At 37.5% G+C, this 27,735-nt stretch overlaps 1 protein-coding gene across 1 annotated transcript in view; it reads left to right on the plus strand.

Annotated features, from left to right (window-relative positions):
* Positions 1-27,735, plus strand: part of fut8a (fucosyltransferase 8a (alpha (1,6) fucosyltransferase)) — a 96,519-nt gene that overhangs the window by 16,302 nt on the left and 52,482 nt on the right. The window contains exon 2 of the mRNA XM_067455324.1: positions 18,252-18,308. The gene's annotated coding sequence lies outside the window, so the exon portion shown is untranslated. The remainder of the gene's footprint in view (positions 1-18,251; positions 18,309-27,735) is intronic.

Below are 27,735 nucleotides of genomic sequence, written 5' to 3' on the forward strand. Positions count from 1 at the left end.
GCAGTTTAAGTTATTTAAAATTGTTATAGTGCAGCAAGCCGAGAAATACAACATTTAGCTATATGCGTGCATTGTGTTATAAATGATTGCTGTTTTAGAGACGTGTCCAGCTTGAATGTTAAAGGGATAGTTCACCCAAAGATGAAAATTCTGTCATCATTTTCTCTCCCTCAAGTTGTTCCAAACCTGCAAGAATTTATTTCTTCTGCTGAACACAAAGGAAGATATTTGGAAGAATGTTTGTTTTTTAATTTAAGCAGATTTTGAGCCCCATTGACTACCATAGAATTTTTTTCCCTACTATGGCCGTCAATGGGGCTCAAAATCTGCTTCTATACAAACATTCTTCCAAATATCTTCCTTTATTTAAAATCCAAAAGTTGGTACTAAACATGGCTTGTTGTCATCATTGCAATTCTCTTTGTGGACCAACACTTTTTTATAGATCTCATGTTTAAACACACTACATTTAAAAAATGTTTGTCCACCTCCAAGAAAGGAGTGCTCTCATTATTTCACTTGTTTACCTAAATCTAAATTCCATTTTCCTTGCTTTACCCAAGGCAAAAAGCCATGTGTTGACTTCGAAACAGAGTATACTTTACATTATATGCATCTGTGGGGGAATTACTATATTTTCGCATAAATACGTTTGTTTTAATGCAGACTTTACACTTTAAAGGTGCCCTAGAATGAAAAATTGAATTAACCTTGCCATAGTTAAATAACAAAAGTTCATTACATGTACATCACAAACTGTGAGTCTTAAACGTCTTTGCCTCCTCCTTTATATGTAAATCTTGTTTGTCAAAATCACCACGGAAAAACAGGCTGTTTTCAACATAACGGCAACTGTGATGCAATCGTTGAGATCCTTAATATGTACACCCCTAACATTTGCATGTCAGCCCATGTTCTTTTTCAAGCGGAACTACACAGTGTGCAGCCGTCGGGAGTTCAGCAGATTAACAAGCGTCACGCGACGATAGCGAAAACGGCAGATCTTCACAGATGTCATGTTCCAGGCTGTGCAGGACTTTTTATAGCCTTCCCACAGATAAACAATGTCAACAGTCATGGTTGATGTTTATTTACAGTCGGCTACCGCAACAATTTAATTCAAAAATGTTCGTTTACTTGGCCTATTTCATCACAGAGAGTTTTTCTAACCTGGGGCAATATAGCAGGATTTCGCTCAGCCTCTGATACTGAATAAAGGGCCGATTTCAACCGTATTCCGGCAAGCTGTAAGTAGTGATTTTATCCACTTATTGACTGTCGAACCCATTTCGGATTAATTTTAAAGTTTCTTAGTAAGATAACATTACGATAATATCCCCTGTGTTGTCTAGATTCAACGCAAGATGCTAGTATTGGAAACTCGATCCTTCTAGCCAACGTCACCTTTTCCACCATATAAGTTAAAACGATAGTCATTTGAAAAGGCTATTCATTTTGTAAAAATATAAGTTATATATTTTTATTACACGGCTCTGTGAAATACTTGATTCTGATTGGTCAATTGCGCATTCCAGTGGTATGTTATTTCCAGATAAGACCCGCTCATCCGGGTACTACAAGTTATCTTGACCGGTACAACTTCAATGCTTAACGCTGGCGCCATCTTGTGGCTTAAACAGCCGTGGGTTACAATGGAAGACTTCAAGGCAGGTTTCCTTTATAAAGTTTAAAATATCTAATTGCAAACAAAGACTACAATACCAAATATTAACATTGATTTTCTCAGGTGTTCATATACATATTTGTAGCTGTATCATACAAATAAATAGTTTAAAAAATCATACATTGTGATTTCTGGATTTAATATATATATATATATATATATATATATATATATATATATATATATATATATATATATATATATATATATATATATATATATATATATAGGTTATGTCTCTCACAGTGGACATGCACCTACGATGACAATTTCAGACCCCCCCATGATTTCTAGTGGGAGAACTTGCAAAATAGCAGGGTGTTCAAATTTCCTCACTGTATTTTTCTGTATGTACCTGTTGAGATGTCTTGATTATATAATGTATGTTTAAAATATTTGTCGTGAAATTTTACTAAAGATGACTGCCTTATGCCTGAATGAACCTCAAGACCATTAATGATCCTTCATGGCCGTTTTGCCTGTGCAGCTCAGTCTGACCAGCCTTGTCCAACTGCCTTCAGATCAATATGACCATCTCAAAATCACTTTGAGTCCCTGCCCAGAACGTAGTGACAACCATCTGTCAGACAGATTCTCCCAAACACACCGGAACACACCCTCAAATCTGTCTCCATGGCATTAGCAATTGTTGGTTTGCCTGAGTCTCTCTTGAACACTGAATATGCCTAGCTCTCGGCCAGCTAAATTACATTTCAACACACTCAGTAATTTAGTGCAGAATGGTGAGGGCTTAATGGTGCTGAAACTCATCACCCTTGTGAAGAAAAGTCAGGATTTGTCGAGGGGAGGGTGAGGATGTGCAAGCACCATCAAGCCTGACACTGTGAACTTCTGCAGGTATAGGTCTGCCATGTTGAGCCTCTGCTTGTTTAGGTCTGCTGTTGTAAAACAGGAGAAGGGTTTCCAAAAACATTTTCACTTAAGTATATCTGTAAGGATTTTACTGCCTGGATTCATGAGGCCATTTATTTATTTTTTTATTTTTAAAAAGCAGATTTCTCAGGGTTTAACACGGCCTGTTTTGGGGGGATTTTGCTTCTGTTATCAAATGCAATATAAATTTGCTTGTTATGCAAATTATTCTGTCTGCGGGGTTGAAAGCCTTTTTGGTTCATGGCAATGATGTAATTTATTGAACAGACCATTGATCTCTTTATTCAAAAACTGGATTATCTGGTCCTTATTATATGAATTATGTGGCTTCTGTCAGATAACTGGTTTGCATATTTTGTCGTTGTCGGGCCTCATGCTTACAGAAGTCAGCTAAGCATTCTTTTGTTAATTTTCTCCACAACACCAGACATTTCTATATAATTAATATGTACTTCAAGCACTAAGAGGCTGATAAAAGCCATTATCAGGCAAAATCCGATTGTGTCCTGTTTATCAAAAGAGGGCAGAAAAACGTGTGTAGAAAATGTTTCTTGTGTAGAATTTATTGCTTTCAAAGTTAATGCGATAACACATAAATAAGGAGTGTAACAATATTCAAATCTAACCGAAAAACCATGATACACCACCCACACTCTAATGTCGAACCAAATGTGCCCTGCCCCCTGCTGCCCCAGCCCAGTTCTCACTTCACCTTATACCACAAAATATATTTTTTCTTCCTTGGCATTTGATTAAAGGGGTGGTTCCGTGTTTTTTTTTAAGGCTTGGTTGTGTTTATGGGGCACATTGTAACATGTCTTAATACTTCTTCTTTTTTTAAATGGCGTATTTTTCTTATTTGACCTTTATTCCACACCGCTGTCTCCACTGTCCTTTGAACGGCTCGTTTGCTTCCTGCTTCTATGAAGCCCATCAATCCAAAAAAGGCAATGGTCTTAGATTGGTTAGATGGCCAAATGTAGTTTCATGTATTTTTATTGGCTGAAGTGCCAAGCACAGGTTGTCTGAAAACGCCACACACTTAACCATTACGGGCAGAAGTCACATCTGCGGTGTAAATAATGGCGCCTAGCCTAGAAATCTAGACGCACCCTAGCGGCAGCAAATTTAATCTGCCGCGAGTATCGTCTAGCAACTCTCAGTAGACTGCTGAGCTGTAAAAACCAAACTCTGGTCAGGCCAATCACATCATGTATAGAGTCGTTGGGAGGGGCTTAACATAATGATTGCAGAGTTGCGCTTGTGTGCTACTAGTAAACACAGAAGCTGGCGAACGGCGGTCTTTCAAATCAGCTTTGACCGTGACTCTGGAAGAAAGGATTTAAGCTTTTCTCCGAGAAAAGAACAAAGAACGGCACTGAAGTCATTCTTAAAAAGGGAAGATGTGTTCGGAGTTTTGCCGACCGGATACAGCGAAAGTTTAATCTATCAACGAGCTACGCTTCACCTTCATTGCTCTGGTTGGTTGTAGTGATATTCAATTGCGTGCAGAGGGAATTTGAAAGACAACCGTTTATCCCGCCCCTCGGATTGAGCCCTGTCATACCAATTTTTTTTTATTGTAGAATGAATATAACCAAATATGTTTCTGTTTCTAAATTATGAGCCTGTTACAAAACCTAACCATGCCTCTACTAGTCTACTGCACTGGCCAAATGAAAGACAAATGTGTTTTTTAGGCCATAAACTGCCATAACTTTAAAATACAATATCTCCATTTGCATTGAACATTAAGCGCTGTAACTTTGCAGATACGGTTTATTCTCAAGCAGCAACATTATACACTTACTAAAGTAAAAAAAAAAGTGAAATTGCATGCAACCACCCCTTTAAATAATGATTATTGGGGCTGGGCGATATATTGAGTATAAGCAATAATATCACAATAATTTTTTAATGACTATGTAAAATATAAAAATATCATGAATATTGAATATTTTAAATTCAAGCATACTTTCCCAAAAACGTGCTAAACGTCCAATATTACGTCCCTTTTTTGTCTTGTCACGTACCACTGCGCACTAGACTAGTGAGTTGGGGGATTTGTCATTTTTCACACAATGAATAATACACAGGAAGTGAAGATAAAATAGTCTCCAAAAGGAACGTGCAATCTGTAATATGGGGGTGGTTTGGTTTTCAGATAACTGCAGTCTCACTTTAACGCAATAAAAAATTCTAGTTCTATTTGGCTCTATATAGCCCATTTCACGCAGAGTTTCCAGAAAATATACTGATAATGTGTCCCGGGATCGTTTGATTTTGGTTCATTAACACAGCCAGTGATTCTCTGGAATCTGTGTGTGCTTTCACAAACATCCCGTAAAGCTTCAACGGAAGAGAGCGAAGGCACGTTGTCCAACTTTTTTACAGTCTATGTTTCACACACTGAAGGCACTCTAGCAATTTTATGAAAATTTTCTGGGATCAATGCTCAGTGTGAAAGGGACTTATGAATCACACATAGTTCGCAAAAAGCTTTGTTCTTCTAATAAGTCTCTGCTTTTAAATTCTCTCAATTTATCACGAAATTCAAAAAATAATTGCCAGTTTTGCTGTATTAAATGTGGCGTGACAGATCGCTGTTGCAGCCGCAGTTCAAGAAAAACATCTTGTCAAAATATAGAAAAAAAGTCAACAGTCAAAACGTTTTTGGATATTAAGCCTCACCACACAGCTTAACAGTTACTCTACTGCCACCCCCAAGTTTGAATAAGGAATATTTTACAGTAATTGTGTAATTCTTTAAATTAGCAATTGACAGTAAAGATTTTAAATGATTAATTATTCCAAGCAGTTGCGCTTATATAACAACCAAAAACAAATGGCAATTAATCTGAACGTCAACCCTACTTCTCTAACACTGTTCTTAAAAGGACGTTGAGAGGGATTTCCCCCCTTCCCTTTTCTTCAATGTACCAATATTAACATTGACCATGCATTATCTGTATCAAACTGCACTTTTCACATTTTTAGACAACACGTGTGCCGAATCTCAAACAAAAACGGTTTAACAGCCTGCCTTAACGCCAGATGAGTATGAAACAAATTGGTGGACAAGGCCTGAGGAGAAACCACATTTAGCTGAGTTTATTCTTTAACACCCTTCCCCACAGCTTCCTTTTCTATGTCACCCTGCTTTTCAGCCCTTGGAGCATTTACCAGCACTGTTTTTTCCAGATGAAACGGTCATCAACATATCGTTAAAACCGACTGCAGTGCTCTAATTCAAATACGAACATCTCTTAACATAATGTTCGCATGCCCTAATAGCTACTATATGCATCCAGGAACCGAAGAATAAACTTTTAAACATGTGCATGGGAGTGCATGTGTGTGTCCATGCATAAATATTCGGCTGTTCTAATTTTACACTGTCAGCAGCTTTATTAGCATGAAGTTAGTCTCACAATTAAATGAGTGAAGGGTATTTTTGTGTTCATGCGTGTTGTATGTAGCTTTGTGCGCTAGCTTAGCTTAAGGCTCCATGATGTTCGCTACCCTTAATTCTTACATTCAAAACAAACCATCATTCTCCCTGGCTTCTTGCATGTCCATATTATCATGTTATTATTATGCAAAAGATCTCCCCCCCCTCTCCATGTTTTAACTCCTGATCTGGACTGCCAGGGGGCTCTAGGGGACAACACAACACCACTTACACAGTCTAAAAGGAAATTTATGCCCTGCTTAAAATATTGCACACTTGCTCTATTCAGCATTTGCATCATAGCCATTAAACATTAATTTGCAAGTCTTAAGATTTTTCTCTCCCTGTTAAAACACTGGTAAATCACGGTATTCTTTGTGTTGATATAATTCCTACTGCAACAGGAAGCTTGGCTGGAACATATAGAAAGTAAATTGACTTTTTTTTTTTTAAAGCTAGCTAGCTTTAATTATGTAAAAATTACCTATGGTTTGCAGGTGGGTATTTGCAATCTATGGAGCATTTATTGGACAAACAATGGTGTAGTGCAGGATGAGTCATCAGTATTTTTCCCAGAAGAGAATGATATGTACATATGTATTTGCTAAAGGTTGTTTTGTCAACTTGTAGGAGTACACTGGCATATCTGCTTCAAAGCTAATGGCCACGGACTAAAAGCCACAAAACTCAAGAGAACTGACAGAAATGAATATGTGTGATTGTGTCTGTGGGAGAAAGAGAGCGGCATTTGGAGAAATGAGACCAAACAAAGTTTTGTGTCAAACTATTTCAGTCTACCCTGCATTTTTCTTTCTCTCTCTCTCTCCACTTCCTTTTTCTTTGGAATCACCAGTTTGTCTGTGTGTAGGACCTGAGACACATATGCGGAAATACACTCAGGAACTTCATCTTAAGGGTGGGTGCACACTGAATATTGCTAAGATGTTGCTATCTTAAAGAAAAGCTGCAGATCATAAAAGATTTATTTGGTTGGGAAATCTTTGTTTGCTTAGTATGACGTCCTCACGGATTGATTGTCTTTGTGGTGAATCTAGCCTTCAATGGAGTTCTGTCAGTGTTAGAAATGCTGGGCTTATGCAGTGTTGTAGGGAGTGCTCCAGATGACCTCAAGAATCCGGAGTCCATGGGCTGTATATTATGTATTATATTAAGCTCATTTCGCTTTATTTTTATATTGATGTATTCTCAAATATTTTTGCTCGAACAAACCATGCACATCTAATTAAAAGTAACAACACAAGAGGAATAGATAGGAAAATAAGAAGCATTTAAAAAGTAAAACAAAAGTTTTTTTATGCTGAATGCTTAAGGGTTTAGCTAGACCTCCATAAAATACTGTGTGTGAAAATATATTAGGACAGACATATAATACAGACAACATTTTCAGTAAAACTATATATATATATATATATATATATATATATATATATATATATATATATATATATATATATATATATATATATGTTTAAATCATGACAATTAATATTATATTACTCTAAATATAATATTCAGGTGGTTCCACAGTGTGACTAGAAAATGAACTTCTATTTTCAAGCTTACTGTGGGAATCTCTTATAAAGGGGAATGAGATGAGTTGTGGGGAATAAAATATTCCTTGAACATTTAGCATATAAGAGGTCTTTGTATCATTAATACATCCTGCATGTTTCATAATTTAAAACGTCCTCGTCATCAATATAAAAAAGCATTTATATAATCAAGCTGAGAAAAAGCTTTGTTTGGATCCTAACCAATGTGGACGTCACATGGGCACAATCGTTTGCAGATAGGCTTGTTCGACTTCACCCTGCGATGCGCAGACCGATCGGCGGCTGACTTGAAGCAATGCATGACAGTTAGAAATTTTGTCCGACTTGAGGCAGCGCAGACGGCACATGATTGCAAGAGCGATTCGAGAGCCAGCTGATGGAGCCGGTGCAGATTCTCATGGGTAGCTGCAGGAGGATGCATGAGCTCTGATGACGACTGATCCACGATTGGCCAGATTCACTGCATGACAGCGATCACATGTGTTTCGTGTTTATTCTAAAACCTTATGTTACGCTAATGCTCAAAAATCATTTATTTATAATATTAAAACCTCCTTTCATGTAGTCGCGATGTTATATTGTCATGTTTATCAAACTAAAACTGATAAAAACCGTTAACAACACTTCATTGATAGTGTAGGTTTATATGCTGAACTTTAATCTTGTCCAAATAGACGCTTTATTAAGCAGTACATAAAAGTATTGAATGAAGTATTGAATGAACATGTCATTGAAACATCTGTGTATTTGAGAAATATTGCATTTATTTAACTTCAGCTGTGATAAAATTTGCAGCGCAAGCATCACTGCGGGAAGCAGAAAGTGTCCGACTTCACGGCTACTCTCGCCGATCACATGCATCCAGCCTCAGCCGATGTTGAACACACCTTTTGACTCCTTTTGGAGTGTTCCCACCTACTGGTTTTCAGTCAATGAGCAGGGAATGGATCGAAAATAGCTTTTTACAATAAGATTGTGGTAATAAGATGATTGCGATGGGACACAGACGTTGTGCTGTTCCTGGCTCTGGAAAGACATCGTCGTTGCATAAGCTGCTGAATGATCCCGATGTTAGAGAAAAATGGATTCAGTTTTTTTTTAACGAACTTCCTAGTCACGTCCCTACTGACCTATATTTCTACTTCAAAGAGCACTCTCTTTATAGCGGTTGAAGACATTTATAGTTATCAATCTAAATGAATCCACTGTGAAATATAGGAGCTTTTTACTGGGACCTAACAGACCTGTGTGTTTTGTATCACTAGCGCAGTGTCCATTCTCGGAGCATATCAGCCCGTGATGCGCATCGCTCCTCGAGATTCCTGCCTTTATTAGAGCGAAGAATATGTTCAGCCCCCTCTTTCCAAAGCTTTGAATATTCGGTGTTGATTACTACAGAAGTTTCGAAGCTCAAAAAATTATTTTCAGACGAGGCCTAGATGGATCTCGCATACAAGAGTGACTTTTTTTGTCCGTGCTTTTTGACCATCTCTGTTGTAATGTATTGGGAATCCATTGACAGAAACATATATTATCCTAACTCTGTCTGTCTGTAACACACAATATTATTTTTAACAAACCATATTATAGATGCATCATCAGATTTGAGATGAACCGCGGGGTAAGTGCATGCCAAACCGAGGGTTGAGAACCGTACGATTCGTTTTTTTTCTTCCTGAGAAGCATCGCACCCCACTAGTATAAAATGTAGTAAAAGTATTTCTAGAGGGTTCCACACATAATACTTATTTCATTGCAATACATTTCTGATCACAGCAGTGAAGTCTCACAGCAGACAGGCCCCTTCAAACAGAGCGTTTAAATCAGAGGGCTAAATTCAGGATGGAAAATAGCCATTTATTTCTAAATGACACTTTTTAAGTAAAAATTAAATCATATTAAATCCAGTTCATGACCACTTTAAAGCTTAAAGGGATACTTCAGCGATGGGAAGATGAATCTGTTTTTAAACTGGGTCATTAATGTAGTAGAAATGTGAAATTATTTTTGAATTTGGTGCCTTCTAGACTGAGAAAAGACAGAAAATGTATTTTTGTCTCATGGGGATGAAAGACAACAATTCCCAGAATGCTTCGCTGCCCTGTGAGGCCACTCCCAAAGCCATCGCTACTGGATTACTGTGACTGGATCACTTTCCCATCATGTTCATTTTCATAAAGTCAGTTCAGTTGGAGAACAGACAGTATACAATTAAATACTGTATGTGTCTGTTCAATATAATGACTGAGTCGCTGCGCGAGTGTCACAGCACTAACGCTGCAGGAGTCAGATTGCATTCACCGTCACGAATGAGCTCTCGTGATGAGAGCTGAGGTAAACGCAGCCGCGCTCGCGGCATACATTCCCAACACCTGTTCAATCTGCCGCGTTTTCAGTTCATGCCTTTGGAAGCTTAACTTTCATAGGTGATGATGTAGTACGAGAACACAGGAACGCAAGATCACATAAGAACACAGAGTGAGAAACATTCCCAGAGGTGGGACAAAGTCATTGTTATGCAAGTCACAAGTAAGTCTCAAGTCTTTGCCCTCGAGTCCCGAGTCAAGTCGAGTCAAAGATGAGTCAAGTCTCGAGTCGAGTCAGAAGTCAAAGCCAACAAGTCTCAAGTCGAGTCCAAAGTCCTACCATTTTAGTTTCGAGTCACTTCAAGTCATCTTACCACAAAAATAAAAATTATACAAATTATGTATGTCTGTAAGATTTGTATTTATTTAAACCTCTTTTTATACAATGCCATTAAGCAAATACAGTAAAAAAACAGAAAATGTAAATTTTCACAGAAAATGCTTGTATTGCAACAGCATATTGCACTAGAACAATGCACAGCAGCTTCAGTCCTGTATTGTGTTGACCTCATATTGCAAAACAGTTAAACTTCAAATAGATATGGGTCCTTTTAGCCTAAACTTAGGGCCATTATGGGAATATTGTTTAGCTTATTTTTGGTTTAATTTGGTTTACTTTAATAATTTTATTTATTCAATTATTTTGTTTTGCTATACTTTTTATGCCAGCTTGCCATGGCAAAGCATATGACTTCAGTTTCTTGAGGGAAAGGGCTTTCTTATGACTTTTGAAGCAGTGAAAATATTCTTAATATTGCATACACTGAAACTGAAATATTATTGTATACCGTAGTGTATAATAGACAATGAATATTGACACAACAACATTGATATGAGTAAAGAGTTCAAATACAACATGTGAGGCTATAGATTTTTTCTGACATCTGTTTCATATTCTTCTCAGGTATGAAGAATACCTAGAGGGGTGGGGGGCCCAAAACAAGCCCAATATTATTATATTATTTATTATCATCAGTATAATTTATGATTAATAATGTATCAATAAATGTGCCTGCAACATATTAAATTGAAATCTCGTGGAGTTTAAAAAGCAAATACAGATGGGATTTTACAAAATTCTTCAAGTTGCAATAAAGACTGTGAACAGAAGAGGTTTGGAGATGGAAAAAGAGAAAAAGTGACGTGAAGGATTATGGTAACTCCAGTCGGAGTTATTGCACACATATAAGGAGCAGTGGTGAACATGCACACTATAAACCGTAAAAAGGATAAGCCCTGCATCTCAATGTGCAATCTGCCCTAAAGAGTGTTGAAAATTACTAATGTCACATAGCTACTATTTAGGATTATAATGCACTTTTTTTACAGTCTATTGGGAGTTGGTGCATAGGAAAACACTGAGAGTGCTGCAATATAGAGACATGTTTATAATAATATACATTCGAACCATACCTACTGTTATTATTAGTAGCCTATACTTTTTTTATTATTTATTTTTATAATAGCCAAATAATAATAGTCATAATAAATAGCCTACATTATAAAAAAATATTTTTAAAATTAAATTAGGTGGCTTACCTCCTGTTTCCTCTCCATCTCTGTATATCTCTGCTGGTTGCATTGTTTGTAAAAAATAATAATAAAATGTATTCGTCTATTTACGTCTACGAACTATCATTACATTTATAACATCACATCACATGCCTGCACGTTGAACGCAATTTTTCTTCAAAGAGGGAAAGGAGGCGGATGTATGAGGACGAATGATACAGCACTTGTATCGTTGCACTATGTCTATTAGCTGTGAGAAGACAGTGTCAGGCAATGTATTTGGACAAAACAGCGACCATAAATGTAAAGAAACGAAGTTGCTTGTCATATTTTCCTAACAAGCAACCACATTTTTTAAATAAGGCCAAAAAACCGCGACCCGCAACTCGAGATTTTTTACCGCGACTTGCCAAAAAAAGAAGCCCAAATAAGTCACGTGTTATACGCGGACTTGGTAGCTATGGATACTGTTGAATCAAACCAACGTGGGAATACAGTGATTGGATGTCGTGACTCGTGCTGGCAGCGCGCGTGCTCTCTGCATGCATACAGGTGCAGCTTTTTTTCACTGAGAGCAGCGCGGCAGTGTGAAAGAAAAATTGCCAAAAAGTTGCAAGTCTTCTCGAGTCATAAGGCTCAAGTCCAAGTGAAGTCACGAGTCATTGATGTTAAAGTCCAAGTCGAGTTGCAAGTCTTTGTACATTTTGTCAAGTCGAGTCCAAAGTCATCAAATTCATGACTCGAGTCTGACTCGAGTCCAAGTCACATGACTCGAGTCCACACCTCTGATTCCTAAGGTAGGACATTAATAATGTAGCTGAATTAAACTGCTGTATGGCTTTTGTTTATTTCAGATTAGTTGCCTACTAATTACTACAGCAATTATTAAACACATATTATGAAATAACTGCTTAACTACATTGGTACAAGTCCATTTACGTGTTGCAATTAGGAATTCGGCGAGGATGTGAATGCATTTTACAAGTCGTAATCTCATAATTACAGTAATTCTGACATAGTGTTTACGCATCTTATGGTTCACTCAGTATAAATGTGAATCATGCCAAAAAAAGTTGAGGGGTCACTCAGGGGTCTATCATAACATCAAACAATCTAACAAGCCTCTGTTGTTAAGGACAGCAAGAATCACACAGCCTTGACTAGCTAGCTGTCTAAGATTTCACATCTCTTGTCATTTTCACATACACTTTTCAGTGACAGCATATGTTTGAGAAAGTGTGAGTGTTTTGTGAGGTGCTGGTGTAGCAGCATTACAGGCCTGCCAACACCTCCCACTGCTTTTGACCCCTCCAGGAGATGCAGCCATCCAGAAATGCCCATCTGTGCTTCTACCTCCTCCAGCTAGATCTCTCTCTGTGTGTAACTGTGTATGTGCTTATACCTGGCACAGGTCCACACACATTTACACTGCAGGACTGTTTGCGGTTTGCCGCCGCCCCATCCCTGCGTGCTTGTAGAGACAGTGCTAGTCTGCAGCTGCTGCCCAGCATGAATAGAAACATATTATAGTGGCGCCCATCACATGCCAACTGACACGTCACCTTTCATTTCACCTTTAATCTCGGAAGACTGCTGACTTGCAGTTAAAAACTCTGCAAACTCACGAGTGAGTGTTTGTAATGAGGCTGATGTCAAGCACTTTGTTTTGTGCACATGCACCAGAATGCATCTAAATATTACTAGACGCAAAGTATTACAGAGATCTCCAGCCTATCATTTACATGTCTGAAGTTTTGGCATATATTTCAGATTTTAGATCAGATTTCTTTCTGAACCCTTTCACAAAATGTATTCTGTATTGATCCAGCAATTTGATCAGAAGTAGGGCTGAACGATTTTGGAAAATATTCCAATTGCGAATAGATTTTTTTTAACCAATATTGCAATAGATTTTTTTTTTTAAGCTTTTATCTTCTGTACTATTCAACAAAGATGAGCAATAAATCATTGTATATTAATGGTGGGATCTTTAGGCACCTCACAATCCGGTTCCAAAACATTCTGACTTGAACATTTTTCTTATGAATTAATCTCATTAATAAATACATTTTATTATAAGTACTTTTTAAAATAATTACACAAATGTAATTAAAACAATTGTATGTTAAGAATTTTAAATATATAAACTAATATAGCTTCAAAACATAAAAGCTATTAAATAATAAAGAGGAACAAAAAAAATATTACAACAAAGAACAAAGAGTGCTTTTAGTATTTAAGAGTATCTGAATGTTTTCTTTTCAAGAGCTGTGAGTGATATTCTCCTCTTTACTGCTGTTTGATTATTAATAATGACATCATAGCAGGAGATCTGCATTCACGCTAATGCACAGATCTATTTTAAAAAAAAATTGTCCTGTCCTACAGTTAAAAATCTAAACTCAGAATTAATTAGCACAAAATCACTCCCTCACTAATACATTTATATAAATGTAATCTTTACTGTAACATTATTCGATTTAGACTGAGCAGAAATCTGTGAGAAATATAAAGACCCAAAGACAAAAGAAATAAAATAGGTAAAAAACAAAAAAATAGGTAGAGTCAAAAAAGTATCCTCTGTATGCCAAATCATATGCCATCTGTGCACAAGGTCTTAGCTGAAGGTTCCGGTTATTTATTCATTTATGGTGTTATCACCAGCTAGTCGACTAAATTTTCAACAAATAAATGTAGACTTTAAAAAATCTGAAGTAGTAATTATAATAATAAAGTAGAAGCAATTGGGAACAGTAGCAAATCAGCCACGAAGTGGAAGGCCACGTAAAATCACAGAGTGTGGTCAGCGCATGCACAGTGCGCAGAAGATGCTAACTTTCTCTAATAGACCTCTTAACTTTGTGTAGCCTTCAGAATAGTGCGTAAAGAGCTTCATGGAATGGGTTTCCATGGCTAACTGCCCAAGCATTACATCAGCAAGTGCAATGCAAAGTGTGGGATGCAGTGGTGTAAAGCACGCCGCCACTGGACTCTAGAGCAGTGGAGACATGTTCTTTGATGTGACAAATCATGCTTCTCTGTCTGGCAATCTGATGGATGAGTCTGTGTTTGGAAGTTGCCAGGAGAAAAATACTTGTATTGTTACACTACTTTTACTGCATTGTGCCAAGTGTAATGTTTGGTGAAGGGGAGATTATGGTGTGGGGTTGTTTTTAAGGGGTTGGGCTTGGCCCCTTAGTTTCAGTGGAAGGACCGCTTAATGCTTCAGCATACCAAGACATTTTGGACTTTGGACATTTCATGATCCCAACTTTGTGGGAAAAGTTTTGGGATGGCCCCTTCCTGTTCCAACATGACTGCTCACCAGTGCACAAAGCAAGGTCCATAAAGACATGGATGAGTGAGTTTGGTGTGAAGGAACTTGACTGGCCTGCACAGAGTCCTGACCTCAATCCGATAGGAAACCTTTGGGATGAATTAGAGCGGAGACTGGTCTTCTCGTCCAGCATCAGTGCCTGACCTCACAAATGCACTTCTAGAAGAGTGGTCAAAAATATTCCTATAAACACACTCCTAAATCTTGTGGAAAGCCTTCCTAGGAGAGTTGAAGTTGTTATAGACGCAAAGGGTGGGCCAACAATAATATACACATATTGGTTATTATAGTGACAAGTAATTTTTTTTTTTTGTATCCATATATTGATAACTGATTTCTTCTGGGGTCTTTTGTTTGTTTGTTTTTAAGTCGTACTCCTAGTTGTCCATCAGCAACAATGCCTGTGCAGTCGATAGGCCGTAGGTGTGCCATTTGTCATTTTAGGTTTCAGAATGGTGCTTTGTTCTGCACTGGTGCTCTGTAGCAGACTTCTACCAGACACTCCCTGCAGCATTACGTCACCAAAGTTTGGACTTAGAAGAGGGCCTTCACTTTTTAAACAGGTGCAAACACATTATTTAAGAGAAAATCCTGGAAAGAAAGAGGATAGCGTAAAACCCATGAATCATGTAAAAAAATTGTTATTTTGTTGCGCCACATATATTGTAAATAGGCTTTAGACTCAGGCAAAATTGCCACTTTTCCTGTGCAAAGAATTTGTCGCCATCCCATAATATAAGAACAGACACTGCGGCGGATGCCCTCTGTGCAGCTGACTGGGATGCCAATGACCAAACTGCTCATAAATCATTCCGATTGGACTTTGTGGAGACAGGATCCACACATCTCCCCTTCCTCAGTCAGAATTCCAATGTCTGGCACTGAAATATTAAGTACCGGCTTCTCATAGGTGCGGTAACTCTGGAAGAGAGCATTTAATAAAACATAACTAGCGTTGCCTTTTCTGTGCTCTAATACTCCAAGCACAGGATTTGTGATCGACTCTCCCCTCTTCTATACTGAGAGTGCTGTGCTATGAAATATGAATCCCTTTACTTCCCTTCTGTGGGAAATGGTTTTGATCCAAAATTGTAACTAAATTATGCATATTCCTATCTTCACTAAGTGTTGCAATGTAAAAGTATTTTGTGCAGTTAAATAAAATGGTATATCACAGTATTTACTTTAATATATAATGGTAATCAAATCGATGTATACAGTTTAGTTAGTCTTTTAAAATGTAATAAAATTAAAATGTAGTCATGCCTTTTTTTGAGCAAGTTAATTGTTTAAATTAAAACATATATGAAAGCTGTATTGTGCAATAATAATATGTTTTTTTCTAATTTATTTCTTCAAGTTAGACCTTTTATTTTGGCAGGATGTAATGAAAACCATTGAGTTTCTGTGTGTTTTAACAAACTGTATCATTAATATTATTAAGGGTTTTGTTTTTAAGAAGAAGAAGTGCACTCTGTTGTGCAAGTTATAATTTCTTCAAGTTAAACTAAACTTTTATTTTGAACCGTTGCCGTGAAGAACTTTGAGTTTCTGTATGTAAAGCCCCGTTTCCACTGAAATTACCTGGACCAATTTGTCCCAGGAACATTTTTCCCAGGAACTCTTTTTCCCTCAGACCTGCTGCTGTCTGTGTTTCCATAGAGGCCTAAAGTAACATGAAGATTAGTCTGGTGACGTAGGACTCCGTGTGAGTTTTTCAGGTTCCCACTGGATTTCGTCATCCCCAAATAAATGTAATAAATCCTAAACCTCGTCATCGGTCCATTGGTGTTTTTTGTTTCGTTTTTTTAACTCCATTGTTGATTTGTATAGCAAACAACAGACTTTTAGGTTGAAATAAAATGCTACGTGAACTCAATCAATCAGCATGTTAAATCCCACCACCGAAAGTTCCTGAACTTTAAAAAGTACTACCTCGCAAGCAGGGCCGTTTTAAGGGGGAAATCTTTACCTGACTTTATTTAGACCCCGGTCCTACTGTCGAAATAACGCTTTTCGGAGCCAGAGCCTAGTTTTAAATCAGTTCTTTGTGTTTCCACACGCAAAGAGCCAGGAAAAGTGCTTCTTAAACTAGCACCAAAACATTACTGGGCTAGAAGTAAGAGCCAATTACATCAGGCGCTGGGGAGGGGTCAACAAGATGAACTCAAACTTGAGATCCGACATTTTTTAAATATCAGCTAATGGAGCTAAAAGCTGCTGCTCGTTTGTAATCACCATCTATACTAATTACTGCAAACTGCATGAATGCGTTGGATTCGATGTGTTTTGATGCCAATCATTTACGATGTTGTAAAGCCATGTCAATCAATACGCAATGTTCACCACTGTTGATGGAAGGCTTGTTCGAGATGCATCGGCGCTCTGCAGTCCAGTGAGAGCATATGACTCCTTATGCTTTTGATTCACTCATGCGTTTTTTTATATCATATGCGGGTCGGTCTGTGCAGCGTCGATGCATCTAGAACATGCTTGGTGTGTTTGTGTTTCCCACTGCCTCGCTAGCATGGCTGAGAAAGATGAGACGCATACAGTGACGTAAGACCTGGCTCTGTTGTGACTCTCAGCATGTGGAAAAGCAAACAGTTCTTAGAAGTCTCCTCAGTCGAACCAACTAGGAACTGGCATTAGCACTGGCTCTGAACTAGCACCCGGTTTAAGCTGGTGGAAAAGGGGTAACAGAGTACGACCCCAAAGTCTCTAGTTCCTGGGGAAAGTTCCCGTGGTGGAAACGCGGCTTAAATGATATGACGATAGTTATATCAACTGAAATGGTGAAATGCTTGTAAAGTGAACTCTCATATCAGCTCTGCATATGAAGTTCATGTCCTCACAAAGTGTGATGGCAGATGCTGAAAACACCACGAGCATCATGCATTGTGCTTGCATAGTTGACGAAACTGTGGTGCTCATTCACACAGAGACACTGCAGACTTACGAATCAAATAGCTTTAACATTCACAGACAATTTCGCAATCAGTTTGATTCATTCTATAGATCAATTCTACTTTTGATTTATTCATCCAAAAAGTGTCCAATTCTGGTATATCGGTTTCAATTCAATTGTGTGTATGATATTACTGTTATATTACTATTGACCAGCACTAATTACAACTGATGCTGGCCATTCATCCTCTGTTGTGGGTGTCAGTGGACTGAGCTGTCCACATCTGCAATTGTCAGTAACAGTGGATGGTTCTGGATCTCTCTCACATACAATATTTCACCTCAAAAGTTTTACTGTTGACACTTGCATGTGCCTTCCAGTCCTTTTCATGAATACCCTTGAGGAGAAGACAAATTACCGCTGTCTGAGAACTCTTTTCTGCTGACTCTAAAAAAAGAGAGAGAGAAAAAGAGGAGAATATTTATTTTGTGTCAGTGACGTGAATATTTATTTCTTGTGTTACAGGGGGAGGGAATCGTCCTCGCATGTCCCAGCTGAGCTTTTTATAGGACACACAGTCTGGTAAGCTGTTTCTGTTGCATGTGTCAGTCTACATATGTGCTGTTTAACTGTGGTGAACAACTGTCTACTTCATAGCTAGGTGCTGCACTGCAATACACATTTCGCAATTCAGTATATCGCGTTGCGTCACAATATAATAACTGGATTGAGATTAAGACTGGGCCGAACAGAAGAGAAACTATCAGCATGTCTATGTGAGCGAGTGAATGTGCAAGATAAGTTTGAATCCCTCTCATGTGGCTCACTTCACTGATATCAACTACAGTGCCTCAAAGAACTGAAATATCGATTCAAGGTTCTAAAGCCATGTTTTTTTAAGCCCTAGGCTCCATGAATGTCCTGCAGGATGTCTGTGGAGATATATATAAAGCATTTTATTTCAAAACCTACAAATATATGTCCAGTTTATAGTATAAATGTGGTACATTGTCTGCTTAATAAGGATTTTATAAAACACTTTTTTTGTTTAATTACATTTTTTTTGGGGGGGGGGGGGGGGGGCACATAAGACATTAGGCACATAAATGCTAATAGTATTAAGTGTGACACACACAAGTGTAGACAGAACATTTCGTTCGCCCAATGGTGGCTGGCTGCAGTATAAGTCATAAATCCCGCCCTCTCCATGTACTGTAATCAAATGGCGTATGTTCACTTTTTTCCAATAAGTTTGGTTTTAGTTAGGTTTTTGATGCTATAAAAATGGCTTTATTGGTCTTAATTGAAAGGTGTTCTTGCGATTGAATCTGCGGGAGTATGGCTGAGACTTTTGATATCGGTGCTCCACCTCCGGATCACTACTATGCAGACTCGGGCTCGTCTTTTTGGCTGCAGTTTTCTACAGTGGAAAGTAGTAGCGACACAAAGTCTTGTCTATGAATAGTAAAATAAAGGCAATTTTATCAAAAAATAAAATATTTTTGTCTCATGGGGATGAAAGACAACAATTCCCAGAATGCTTCGCTGCCCTGTGAGGCCACCCCTAAAGCCATCGCTACTGGTTTACTGTGACTGGATCACTTTCCCAACTCGTTCATTTTCATAAAATCAGTTTAGTTAGAGAACAGACACTTACATTAAAATCTGAACGTATCTATTCATTATAATGTGATTTAGCCGCTGCACGAGTGTCACAGCACAAATGCTGCAGGAGTCAGATTACATTCATCGTGATGAATGAGCTCTCATGATGAGAGCTGAGGTAAACACGTCTGCATTCGCGGCAGTCGTTCATAGCGCATTTTCAGTCTGACCTGTTTTCAGTTCATGCCTTTGGAAGCTTCACTTTCATAGGAATTGAAGTTGAAACACTCACTTTGCCTGAGGCTGCACGAGGCGAATGCTTTGAGTGAAATCCCATCCCCCATGCCCAGGTTGAAAACATGCGGAAATAGCTCCCTCTCTTGGCTGTAGTCTTTAGCCTCTGGCAAAAAAAAAATTCCCAGAAATAAAATTCATAAATCTTTTGTCTTAGGGGGATATGAAGGGAGGAAGCACGATCATTTCAATATACTCCAGGGTTTCTACTGATACAAAGCCATATGCTAATCGGTGAAGTAACCCTTTAATCTCATGAAATCGTTCAAATGTGAAAGTAAGAATGATTTGCATTCCAGCTAAAAAAACAATCGAACTAGCGCCTATAAAATTGTGTTGCGCGCCTTCTTATCAAATTACACATTACTATGAATGATCACGTCATAAATGATAGGGAAACCCGCACAGCAATGATCAACTTCACCTATCTTTGGCTTGGGAACTAATGTGGTCAGAACCAAAGTTTACAGGACTGCGTTCTCTTGATTTCTCTCAAGCGGAGCACTTCTAAATTCCAATTGTTTGCCGCCGAACCGCGTCACAACTTATTACCATAAAGTTGAGCTGATTTCAACTCTCCTTGGGTGCGTTTACATGCACGTTCTTAAGCCGATTATGCCTAATAAGCCGACAATGAACATGGTCATGTAAACGCGGTAACCTGTTTTCTTTTATCGGAGTAAGGTCATAAACGGTGTAAGCATAAACCGGTCGGAACAGGTCGTTTTTTGCCTCTTTTTTTGCGCTGCATGTAAACGCATTAACCTGCTTTCTGTCGTCTTGTTGAAGTACGCATGTGTTATAGGTGACAAAAACGCAAATTTAGAGCAGATTTAAACACATTCAGACAGAGCGAGCTAACGTTTTGCATGAAATAAGGACATATACCACAAACGCAGACTCGTTTAAGACCCAGAAAATTGTAAAGATGTGTTATTCTCATCACATGTAGCAGAAGTAGAAGGGGTTCAGTCAAAACGCTTCATAACTGCATAAGGGTTAATATGAGCTGTAAATCTCCCACTGACATGGTGCACGCAACATTTGAAAAACTCAGAGTCAGATATACGGACATTATTATTTTGACGGCACTACAAGGAAATAACCCGGTTTATAAATTGTCATGTAAACGCCGTTTACTTGCGTTGTCCGTTTACTGGTTTGCATGTAAACAGGGAAAACTGGTTATTTCAATAAGCTGATTTTTTTGAAGTTATCAGCTTACTGGTGTGCATGTAAACGCACCCCTTGACGCCCAAATCGTCCAAGATGAGCCGCACCGCTCTCGCCGGAGCTCGCCGCCGGCTCCTTATTGAAAATGAATGACTTCCGGTCACCTTGACGCTCTCGCCACCGGTGGTGTGAACACACAGTTACACGATCCTTCAGAAATTATTCTAAAATGCTGATTTGTGCTTAAGAAACATTTCTTCTTCTTCTCCTTCTTCTTCTCCTTCTTCTTCTCCTTCTTCTTCTTCTTCTTCTTCTTCTTCTTCTTCTTCTTCTTCTTCTTCTTCTTCTTCTTCTTCTCCTTCTCCTTCTCCTTCTCCTTCTCCTTTCTTCTTCTTCTTCTTCTTATTATTTCCCTTCTTCTTCTTCTTCTTCTTCTTGTTGAATGTTGAAAACAGTTAGGTCAATTTTTTTTTTGTGTGTGTGGAAAATGATACTTAACTGATTCTTTAATGAATAGAAAGGTAACATTATAATGCATTTTACTTGCTGAATAGTCTTAAAAACTTTTGAATGCTGTTAGCAGACAAATAAAAAAAAATTAGTGAGAGTGTGAAAAGAGACTTTTTATTTAAATAAAGACTTTAGGCCTAATTTGCCTGTGGACTTCTGTGATGTACTATTGTATAATTGCCGTAGTCCTAGTCGACATTCAGATTCAGCGATCCAGTAGGATGGATGCAAGTGTGCTTCCCATATGTGTGCATATCTGAATATGAATCTGATGAATTATTTTTACAGTTTCCACATATGTTCTTCTGAGTGCTCACAACATGTCTGGCAGTTTTGAGTTGAGGCTGTTGTATCGTTAATATTCCTCTCTGGGTGAATAAGCATTCTTCTGCGTGTGGGCGAGTGAGTCAGCCCTGTTACCACTGCTGTGTCTGTCCAGACTCAGAGCTGCTGCTCAGCGAAGGAGAATCCCAGCACAAACTCCCCCCTTCACCCTCTTAAACGTGTCTCAACCATCTTTCAACTGGCCAACTAGAGCATGACAGCAGCCTCTCAGCCTCACTCCCCTTAACCCCCCTCAGAACACTCTTCTCTTCTCTCCCTCCCTCCCTCGCTCTTTTTCTCTCTTTTTCTTTCTTCCCTCCATCAGACGACACAGTCAGGGGGCAAATGTGTCACATCTCATAGCTCAAGAGTTTCATTATTAGGCTCTTCCTAAAGATAGACACTCAAAATGTGGCTCTCCATTTTCTCAGTGTTAGAAAATGATGACAGACGCCATGAAGCCCAGGATTTCACTCCAAGAAGCACCTGGATTTCTCTCTAACGGTCTTAAAGGATCTTCATTAAGAGCAAAGCAAAATTCCTAGAAAAGGCCAAACCTGCTAAATGCATTAGACTCCTGCCATGAGAACCATCGAGGCAAGGTATTGACAAACATGCCTTTGTTTTATGTCAAAGGGTCTATCCTGCTGGGCTAAATATAGCGTTCAAAGCTGCATTTTGTTGACGGTGACTTCCTCTTACAGGATCTTAATTACAGTCTACATTTGTTATATCCTTTTTTTGAATTTCCTCTTTCATGCCAAAGTGGTAAATGACAATACCATGCAGGATACAAAAAAAGTGGGTATTTTCATTTACTTTTTTGTGGGGTTGATTTATTTCAATCACTAGTTTTATTATTCAATCACTAGATTTATATAAATTAGCACAAATCATTAGATGTAAATTATACTACTGTTCAAAAGTTTGGGGTCTGAAAGATAAAGCTGCATTTTTACAAAATCAAAATTACATTAACATTAATATTTAGGGGTTTGCCATTTTTGCCTGTTTTTTGCCTGATTTGCCCAGAAATTATTAAAGTGGTCTCGATTTGGGACAGCATGACAAGTCAAATGTTATCCAGTTTTTCCATATCGGCCATTTTGAATTTTTTAGTAAAATGCTGTATTTTATAAATGCATTAACATATCATTATGAAATTCGGTATGGGTCATCAGCACAATGCCCTGAAAGAGCCTGAGTTTCAGATCATGATGCTTATAATTTTGGATTTGTCTGTTTTCGATCAGTGGTATCCAACCCTGTTGCTGGAGGGCTACCGTCCTGAAGATTTCAGTTCCAACCCTGCTTATCAGGCAGCCATGATTAACTGGTTCAGGTGTGTTTGATTCAGGTTGGAGTTAAACTCTGCAGGGTTCAGGAGCAGGGTTGGACACCCCTGACTTAGATCCTAAAGGTGAATGCTACATTGGGGCAACTTTTTTGAGCAGAGCTGCTGGGCAATGTTACAGAGCAATGTAGCTTGGACACTTTCCCATTGGGAATGGGCAACTAATGTCTATTTGGTTAGTTTAGCTCGATCATGAGACCTGTGTCTCACCTGGTTGCCCGTTGACGGCAACATTGCCTAGTAACCTTGCTCAAAAAGTCGTGCATCATAACCAAGGCTCTTGAATCCTTGCAGAGTCCAACGATACCAAACATGCTTGGTTATGTCTTATGGTTTGTGCAACCATTAGTCCTATCGAGACAAAACCACTGTAGGAAAATTGTAATCATAGCTAGTTGCCTAGACGTCATGAGCCAAATGTGAAAATGTTAATAGTAATTGGCCAAAAAATGAAATCAAAGTTGGGTGTGGGCAATTTTGTAAATGCTTATGAATACAAATGTCTATAACTCCTAAACGAAATGCAATATTTTCACCAAATTGGACATGCTTATGTATGAGGGCTTTCTGAGGATACACAAATACATTGGTAGGATTCTGTCACTTGGTGGCGCTATAATTGAACAAAACAGGAAATTGCCACTAATATCAATACCGAATTATTATGTAAATGATATATTTTATGAATGCATTGGTATATCATTACTACACTATGTGTGTGCCATCAGCACATGCCCTGAAGATTTTAATATATTTAGCATATTGTCATGAAACTGTGGTCATGACGAGAACATAGATGTTGCCAAAGTTGACCAAACTTCCTGTCCGACATCTTGATTTTGTTTAAAAATGTACTTTTTTGAGCGCCTCTTAGACAGTTTGTCCGATTTTCATCAAATTTGAATAAGAACCGACCGTGCCAACAAAAAGGATTTTGTATCGATGGATGAAATGATTTTTGTGTAGCACAGCAACAAAGTTGAGTCATGATGCCAGAATGACTCTGAGGCTGTATCTTTGTAAAGCTTTGATAAATTGACACCATTATTTGCATGTGTAATGTCACCTCACTCTGACCACGCCACATCAATTTGGTCACAGCATATTAGACCACATATTGGTCAAAAGAGATAAACCATTAAATCATTATTATTAAATATATTTATAATTTTACAGCTATTTTTCCTAAAATGTTTTAATAGGTATTTAATAGCTCATTGTTGCAGTTGGTCTGACACTGGTCTTACCGTCTTCTTTGTGTTTTGCTCCGATAATGGCTGCTTGTTTCTCTTGAATCCTTTAGTCAAATCTTGCGAGATGTACATCTCAGATTTAATTTAACTTCCTTAAATCTTAACCAATCTTACCAATCTCTACCAATCTTAACCTACTTTTTCAAACTCCTCCTACACTGTAAACCCGAATAAGTTGGCAAAACTCGGTTACATCAAATTTTTTATTTGTTCACTTCAAAACAAAAATTTCCTGATGATTACTCACCCCATCTCATCCAAGATATTCATGTCTTTCTTTCTTCAGTCGAAAATAAGTTTTAGGAAAATAATCAATGCAGTTTCAAAGTACTACTCAAACCAATTCATTGTTTTGAGAGTTAGGGTTTCCAGTGTAGGCTGTTGGCCTGAAATAGGCTCACAGCAGCTCGAGACAGTGCTGGCAAAAAGTTATCAAAATCATTTTGATCTATTGTACTGTTTAAAAGATACCATTATTTTTTTATATGTGTCTGATATGATCATTTATGCCTTGTGTGCAAACTTCTCAAAAATGTACATATGGAGAACAAGCCATTTGAAGCAAACATGCTTAGTTTCATGAATTTATAATGGGAGGCTAACAGCAGATTCTAAACTATCAGCCATTTCAAGATGAAGGTTGTGAAAATAATGAGGCCATACGATCATAAGAAATCCTTTAAGCCTATGTTTTTTCTATCAGTTTCCATCCCTTTGAATGGAAATAAATACATTGATCTAGTTAATTTGTATAACTATGGTGTACTGACAGTATAGATTTTATATCATTAGTTTACATAGAAGTCTGTAAAAAGCTTATCGATCGTTAATTGTTTAGCTTTTTTAGACCCCAATAAAACATTTTCAAGTGCTAGACAGACATGATTAAAAATATTGCAAGTAGAGACAATTTTACTTTTTCCACAATAATATTTGTAAACATTTCTTTAAATAAACACTTATGTGTTCAACTGCAAGCATTTTTAGAAGGCAATACATATACTGTACAGTAGATGAAAAAAACCTTTAAATAAATAAATGCTTTGAATGCTTTAGATAAATAAAGTTTTGAGCTGCAAATGAGTTGCAAATCTTCACATTTATTTGAAGTTGCCTTGGCCATGTGATTCTTCTAAATTTAAAAGTCCACACATACACCGCATATATTTTTTGATCATACCATTTCAAAACCAAATCTTTCAGTGAAAGTTCAAGATGGACTTTGCTATAAAAACCACATCATAAGATACGTTTCAGTTGGATTGCTAATCATTCACATGGGCCATTGGAGCTTGGACCCCAATGATTGCCTCTTGCGGCTATATTTTGAAATAATATTTCTTTGATGGCAAAGCAATATTTTCAGCAGCCATTACTCTAGTCTTCGGTGTCAAATGATCCTTCAGAAAACATTCTAAAATGCTGATTTGGTGTTCAAGACACATTTCTTATTTTTATCAGTGTTGAATTAAAAACAGTTGTGCTGCTTATTGTGCTGCTTAACTGATTTTTTTAATTTTTTTTTTATTGAAATATTTTATAAGAATTTAAATGTAATTTTTGATCAATTTAATGCATTCTTGCTGGGTAAAAAAATATTCACTTGTATTGATGACATAGGTGCAGTAATTTGAGTCATATTATGAGTAGTGTTTAATATGAAATTTATCTATGAATAATCTAATCACAGAGAGCTGCAGGACTTTTTTATTTCTTATTTTAAAATGTTCTGATAGATATAAACAGCACGTAGAGATGACAGTCAGACTTTATACTACTTTATAAAATGAAAGAACACTCAGGCACATAAGCAGATACACACACGTTGGTTTCATTCTTCTTGTGAAAACAGATGCAATGGCTTTTAGGTGATCGTATTTATTAAATCCCAAGGTAACCCTCACACAAAACTTCAGATGTCCTCACAAGTCTTTTTTTTATGTTCCTAATGAAGACTTTTTCAACAATTTGGCCCTCACGCCAAACCTTTACACACACAATTTATCTCAACATCAATCACAGTAATGCATTAAACTCCATCTTATCGGCTGTTGATCACATTAAAGTTTCACTTAGCAAAAACCTCAAACAAATCACTTCGGTGTTGCTTTGACCTCAGCCATTCACTTAACAAAATGCATGCACACAAATATCAAAGAGATAAGGATGAGACCACTCATTCTCTGGCACCAGAGACCTAATACTTATATTAGAGTATTTGTAGGATACTTGTACTGCTAGAGATACTGACTGTAATCAATAAATTTACTACTATTTATAACAAAGTCTGCCTCCTTGGGCATTGATTTATGATGTTGAGCCAGAACAGACCACAGAGAAGTCTTCTGTCCAATTGTAAGTATTTTAAAGTACTTATAATTTAGGTCAGATTCAACTTGCATTGCCTGAGATTAAAAATAAGGTATAGGTGTCAAATTGTGCACCGCAAAACAAATCTATATATATACAGTGCCTTGCAAAAGTATTCATACCACTTAATATATCCCCATTTTATGTTGCTGATACTACTTTGAATTTAAAAATATATATATAATTCACTTCAAGCTACATTCCATACACCATAATGGCAAAGCAAACAACAGATTTGTGGCAACTTTAAATAAAAAAGGATTACCTTATATAAATACATTGCACAAGTATTTGTACCTGGAACACTTGAAGTTTAGCTCAGGAAAATACACACATTGTCAAAAGCAGAAAATTAAGAAAATTATAATTTATTAGTAATTTAAAATCAATTCACCATTGGCACTTTTTAGCATTTACATAATTTGTATTAGATATATCAGTCTTTATTTTGCACAAATAATAAATGACTTGATTTACAAAATACAATTTATAAGATTTTTATTTTTTATTAATCAGTCAAACTGTTTCACAAATCAGTGTTATCTGTCTGAATCAGTAGCAACAAACTGGATATACACAAGAAGTTATAGTGATGCTGAATTTATTTTTCAGATGTCTGTTTTATTTACTGAACCATTTGAAGTTATCTATATTTGAATGCCTGTGTATTTACCAGGATTGGCCCTGCTGCAGATGCTCAAGTTGCTTAGCAACAGCTTTAAGCGGTCTTCAGGAAATGATGGCTGAGGGGCTTGTTTGCTTGACAGTGCTTATAGGATCTTTCTTCCCTAAATACCAATAAAGTCAGCTCATGGCATCTCTGTCAAGAGCACTCGCATGCTCTTATTCATATGGCAAGGGTGATGGGGCTTTTCATGGAATATGACATTACTGTGTACTGGAAGCTTACTAAAAAATACTTAAGTCATTGCATGCACTATTTCCTGTCTTATCTCAAAAGAGCACTGTGCCAAAAAATGTATTACATAACTGGTTGATAAGATTAACCAATGATTGAAAATCTGTTTTACTTGATTCGACATACTGTGTGAACCCATTTAAGTGATCGCATCACAAGCACCAAGGTTCAACAAGACTTTTTTTTGGCTAGCCCATTTTGCAACAA

Source organism: Pseudorasbora parva, chromosome 10 (genome assembly GCF_024679245.1).
Source record: "Pseudorasbora parva isolate DD20220531a chromosome 10, ASM2467924v1, whole genome shotgun sequence".
NCBI lineage: Eukaryota > Metazoa > Chordata > Actinopteri > Cypriniformes > Gobionidae > Pseudorasbora > Pseudorasbora parva.